General features: G+C 40.3%; 1 long non-coding RNA gene across 1 annotated transcript; it reads right to left on the reverse strand.

Annotated features, from left to right (window-relative positions):
- Nucleotides 1-396: 396 nt before the first annotated feature.
- Nucleotides 397-5,106, reverse strand: LOC143651198 (uncharacterized). Its single transcript, XR_013159905.1, has 3 exons — nucleotides 5,016-5,106; nucleotides 3,657-3,823; nucleotides 397-729 (listed from the first exon to the last, which is right to left on the reverse strand). It is a non-coding gene; the product is annotated as an uncharacterized LOC143651198 (long non-coding RNA).
- Nucleotides 5,107-6,336: the final 1,230 nt, after the last annotated feature.

Consider the following 6,336-nt stretch of genomic DNA (forward strand, 5'->3'; position numbering starts at 1 on the left):
TTCTATAAAAGGATTAATGAGAATGCTATAGTTTGAAATAACTAAATTTAAGAACCACTTTTAATATGTATAAATGATTTTTTCTTTTAGGAAAAGTATTTTTTAATTATAGAATTAGCTTCTTAATATATACTTAGTATAAAGGAAAATTCAAACTAAAAGTCCCCTTCACTCCCTTCTCACTGATCTCCTCTCTTGGAGGTGACCAGGACATCAATTTGTGATGCCTCCTTTCTTTCCTTTCTCTACATTTATAGTTAATGTTTTGAGGTACTTCTTTGAATTCCTATTTCCTTAGAAATCATTAGACATACCAAAAGCCCTTCAAAAAGGTTAGCACCAGAAAATGCAAATAGTGCTTTAATTAGCTGCACACATATTAGGGGAACCATGAACTTGTTTCTTTTCTCTTAGGAAGCAGATGTCCGCAGGATATGAGAGGAATGCATTCCAGTAGCTTTACTCTATAAACAGAGTTAGAATCGCTGAGCAGTTCCAGCAGCCCCAGTGCCCTTCTGTGACTACGTCCTGAAAGGAGTTGGCATTCTCAAGTGGTGCAGTTCAAGCTCCAGAATACACAAAATGATGCATTCAGCTGACCGGGCGCTGGCAGGTCTGTGCCACCTCTCCACCTCCCAAGTTTCCATTACCCACCGGCTTTGATCTCGTAAACTAATCTGCCTCCAATAATGTGGCAAAGGTTGCCGTTCTCTTACACGCCTCCCTGTGCTGTGGAAAGTTGAACAATTAACAAATAGAAAGTGTTCTGTGACAGCTCTTTATTTTGTCATTTGGGGAGACTGAAAAACGGCCCTTTCAAACTTCTCTTTTGCCAACTTTCTCCCTTCCCTTCCCCCAGAATCTAAACCCCGGGATTCCCCCTCGGGATTTTACAGAAACCAGCCCATCTGGAATATTCTGCTGACAGAAAGTCAGTAATTGACGCCAGCCGGAGAGAGCACAAGTCCTGCAATTGCTTTAATTCCAGAAGAGTCTTTCCTTCCTTGCTGTGCTTTCTCCAAGCAGGACTTGCCTCATTCAGCTCTGCAGACTCAGCGCCTAGCGATTATCCGGAATATGAGGCCCAATAAGTGTTTCTCAAATTGAATTAATTGTATTGAAGTCACTTAATCTCACTGAATCTCATTTGAAAATGTGAATCATCTTTTACAGTGTTCACAGTATAGTTGCAAAGATTGTTAATTTGATTATATTGTTTGGTTATAAAAAAAAATCCCTTAGGTTCCTATTGCCTAAAGGATGAAGGGGGTGCAGTTTCTTGACATTAATTCAGCTTCCGAGCTCACTAGGTGGGTACTGTTGAGTGGGTTATGTCATTGGCTATTTCAGTTTCTTCTTTTATGAAATTAGGGGAATATCTAACATTACAGGGTTGCTGTGAATACCAAGTGAGACACATGTAAAGCTGATGGCACAATGCATTGTTTGTATTAATTGTTCCATCAGTGCTAACTGTTATTATGTGGGTCGTCTACACATTGCAGGCACACGAGTAGAGCTCAATACATGTTTAGTGACTGAACAAATGAATGAGGGAACATAGCTGTATCAAGATTGTTTGGCTGCATTTGACAGAAACCCTGCTAAAGTGATTAAACCAAACGGATGTTCTTTGTCTTCTGTAATAAGTCTGGATGGAGGCAACCCCCAAAGCAGGTACAACTGATCAAGGGAGAAGATGCAGGCTCTTTCTTAGTATGTAGTTCTCATCCTCAGCCTTGGAAGATGCTCTGCTTCCAGACATCCTGTCTGTGCTCCATTCGGGAGAAAGTGGGAAGGGCTTCAGGTGCCCCATCTGTAACAGGAGAACAGATTCTCTTTCCACTGAAAATTCTGTAACTCTCCAACCACTTCAGTGTCACATATGTGCTGCTCATTTAGGATAATGCCTTTCGTTGATCGATTGTTCCTGTCTCATAAATAAGCCATCTAGGTCCCAGCCCTACTCAAACCCATTGTTCAAAATGATCATTTGAAGATATTTGGCAACATGAAAAATGTTTATTAAAAAGTCAAACTAAAAAAGGCAGGTTGTAACAGTTGGTCTGGGTATTGGCATGGAAAGTTCTCTCTAAGATATTTTGGTACGTGAATAAAAGCAAGTCACAGAAAATACTTGCAGACGATTTCATTTTTGAAAAAAACAATATTATCTAAACAAAAACTGGGTGGGATGAGGTAATGGAGACTCACTTTTAGCTCTATATATTGTTTTGAATTTTTACATCATGCACGCATTCATATATTACTTATCTAACAAAATTTAAATTAATGATTATAGCTATACTATAATGCAATTTTATGAAATTGTGTCTTCAAGAATAAAGTTTGGAAAGGATTCTAAAAAAAGAAACATGTTTGTGTCAAGCTGGTGGAATTTAGGCAAATTTTCTTATTGTGTTACCATGGTTATCATATAAGTGCAAAAAATATAATTTCCTCCCAAAAGCTGTTCACATGAGGCACAACTGGATTTCAAAAACAGCTTAAATGAGGTATTTTTAAAAAGGCAACCATGAGTACTAATTGAGATCAGACCAGTTTGGGTCAAGGACCAAATTTGTCATAGATTATTGGGGATGCTTGAGACCAAGTCATTTTAGCTGAACTTGGTGAAAAAGGCAATACCTCAAGTCTGAGTTTTTTTCCTTCACCTCCAGCAGGAAGAGCTAACATCAAGAGGACAGGAACTAAGATGGTGCTATCTTCTTCTGTCTCTGAGATCCTGCCCGCTCTGCAGCACAGGGAGTTCCGTGCTGGAATCACACAGCGCAGCAGGTCGTGGCTGATGAAGGAGGCTGGTTTACGGTGGGGCAGAGCCTGTCAGGCCCAGCATTTAGCACTACTCTGCAGCTAGGAGCTGCCCATGATATCCAAAGGGGAGAAGATTATAGGGATCATTAACTCTACACTTATATAAACCTGGTGACTCAAAGGAGCGCACAATAAAGTAATTGTTATGGAAAGATTCACAAGCTGGACACAGATACGCTGACCAGGAGGTGCCTGATAGAACATTCATAACTAGCTGCCACTTACTGAATTTGCTAGCTTCTAAGCACTACCTGTCCATTTTACATGTGTGATCTCAGCTCATCTTCTCTGTGGCCCTGCGAGGTAGATTTGCTCACCCATCACACACATATTCCCTATTTTACAGAAAGGCTGAAGTGGGACAGGTGGAATTCAAACCCAGGTGTGACTCCACATCCATACTCTTATTGTACTCTACGCTTTTTGCATACATCACTTTTGAACAGAGCTTTGGCTCTTTGGAATGAAGAAATCATGCAAATTTGAGGAGCACCGTGTTGACGTTGGAGGGAAAAGGAAAGTTCTCTGAATACTCTCAAAGCTGCAAACAGATTTCATGGAAAAAGTAGTCAGGTTTAAGTCTACACAACTGTTCACAACAAGGTCTTTAGGCAGCTGGGTGTTTTGTCTCCCAAGCAATACATCACCTGAGCCACTGTAGCCTGTAATGTATAGATTTAATATATTGCCAAAGGGAAAGGATTCCAGTGATTTACTGGGGTATACATCATTGGTGCTATAAGGCAGCATTAATAAAAACTATGGGGCTGGCTTTTAAAAACCTTTAAGTAAATCCCAAACTCTACATTTATTGGGCTCACCTTGGATCACAGTCTGGAGGGGATGTAATGATCTCACTCACATCGCTTTAAAGCTGTCTTCCCATTAGTAAAACCAACTTGTTTGGTTTAAGTGTATTATACTTAAAATTTTTAAAGCTCATTTTAGGGTGAATAAATTGTTCAAAGTGCTCCTCTCCAGATTCTCTCTGAAAGAAGAAAGGGCAATCCCTTAGCTAAAAATCCTGAGAGAGGCCTACTCCGTTTCCAGTCAGGTTGCCAACTATAAGAAATAAAATATAAAACCAGAGGTTATTAACTTTAAAAAAATAGTTTGGTACCATTTGTTGGAGGGAAAGTTTATGAATACAAAGATGCTAAAATGCAAACTCTGATGAAGGCAGTTGTGCAATGGGGGGGAATGGACACCAGATTAAAAAACAGAACTAGGGGTATATACTATATTCCCTCTCTGTGAATATTGTTTCCTTATTAACTCTTCCCTGCTAAAAACCAGCCATGTAATCTTTTTGATACGGAGGATCACCTGGCAGAGCTGTCAGTGCTGACAAACGAGGAGGGGTTCCAGGGTAAAGACTAAATGTTGGCACTCATTTCTGTATTTTATTTTCTCAGATATACCAAATAGCCCTGGTACAATGTAAGAATGCTTACATTTCTTTGTGATTTGAAGTCTACTCTTACCCTAAAAATTTATCAACAAAAATAATAGAGATACTCATTAGAGCTCAGGTACCAGTTCTGAGTCATCTCTCTGTTCTTAAAGAGATGAGACATAGGGCCTCCGAAGCTCCAAAGGGCCAGCATTTTCTGGTCTCATTCATCCTGTGGCATGTCCACGTGGGCCTGAGCAAGCCGTCATTCCCTGTGCTGGTGGGCGGTGCCACGGTGGCGCAGTGGCAGAATTCTCACCTACCATGCTGGAGACCCGGGTTTGATTCCCAGAGCCCACCCATGCCAAGAAAATAATAACAATAAATAATAAAAAAAGAGAAGTTGGTGAGATAGAGTGTGGGCGGCCAAGTGGCAGTAGTTGATGAGAGAGAGATACAGTAGACAATATTCTTTTCAGGGAAATACTTGGATAATGAAGGAAAAAGAAAAAAGATCAAATGACTGTACTAGGCAACATTTAAAATCTAATAGACAAGGCGTCCCTGCTTTCATGAAGCTCAGTGAAGAAACAGACATTAATCTAATAAAAACACAACTACAATGGTTATCAGACACCCTGCAGCTTTTGTTCTAATCACCATTTCCTTAAAGGGATGCCTTAGATTGGACTTGGAAATGACACTCTTCAAGGGGTTTCCAGGGCTCTGTTAGCCCCCACTCTCCTCCTGCATGAATATCGTAATCTCTATCTAAAATTCATTTTACCGGTGTGCATTCTTCCAGACCAGATGTTCTACCTGACCTCAGATAGCTCCGTCACCAGCAGGGTCTCTATTCTGAACTGATTACCCTGTCACGCTCTAAGAGACCTACTTCAGAAACAGGTTACTAATTCTATTTTAGAACCTAACACATCTTAAAAAAAAGCTAAAGTGACCTCATAAAGTGTTTGGTAAATGTTTGAATGAGACTTTATCAAAGTGGCAGTGTGTCTGCAACCAATAGTTCTACACATGACGTCTCGCCTACTGCATACAAATAATCGTATTAATGTTTACTTGTATATTCCTGTCTGCTGACAGGATGGTTGCTAAGGAACACACCTCCATCCTGGACAAAGCAACATGTAAAACAAATACATAAAATTAATTTAAAAGGATGCCGGAGACCCGGGTTCAATTCCCAGTGCCTGCCCATGCAAAAAAAATTAAATTTAATTAATTAAAACATGCATATTTTCCCTTCATTTTCATGCTTGCTATATTCTCTAATTACATTTTCAACTGCTCCAGAAATCATTTATTTGAGGGTTTATTTATCTGAATAGACTTCAGGAGCAGAAAATATCTGTGTCAGGTGGGGACTATGTTAAACATCTTTCACAAAGTAATTTCCCTGATACATCGACTGAGAGAAGTCAGGGGTGTTTCAGTGAGAAAAGAACTTTCTTCCTCTCTCTTGCCTCCCATTCAAGCCCACTGTCTAAGAAGAATTGTTCCTCGATCCCACATGATGTCTCAGGTGGCCCATGGCTTATCTGCTCACTCTTAGATGATAAGTAATACCATAATCACATTATTACTGATTATATTCTTAATTCTTAGATGAGTAAATTCATAATAATATAGGCACGTCCCACAGCTTAACCCTAGTTCACAAAAAGTCCTGTGATCAGTTACAGCCATAAAGAGTTTCATGCAGTAATCGAAACGCCCAGTCCTATGCAAAAGAGCGAACTCTGAACTGCATTCGAGTTGACTCTTCTCCCATTCCACAGCTCAAGCTCTGTAAACAGAAAAGCCTTCCAGAGGCAGTGAGTCGTCTCTGCTTCCCTCTCTGCTTCTCCTACTTCTCCTCCCCCAACTCCCTAGGTTGCCTTCTGGCTCCTGGTAGATTGGCAAACTGGGTGAGGGGCAGGGGAAAGGGACATGAAAAGTCTGGTTTGACTGACACTAATATCACCCGAGGATGATTCCTCTGGCTAGGGAGGTGTTTTAAGTTGATGCTCGCTAGGTTGGATGAATAGTTAAAGCTGAACCTCTCCTTGGGTTGCATTTCTTGAGTTCTTCAGAGATTATAGCGGTAA

The sequence above is a fragment of the Tamandua tetradactyla genome, chromosome 12, assembly GCF_023851605.1.
Source record: "Tamandua tetradactyla isolate mTamTet1 chromosome 12, mTamTet1.pri, whole genome shotgun sequence".
Classification (NCBI taxonomy): domain Eukaryota; kingdom Metazoa; phylum Chordata; class Mammalia; order Pilosa; family Myrmecophagidae; genus Tamandua; species Tamandua tetradactyla.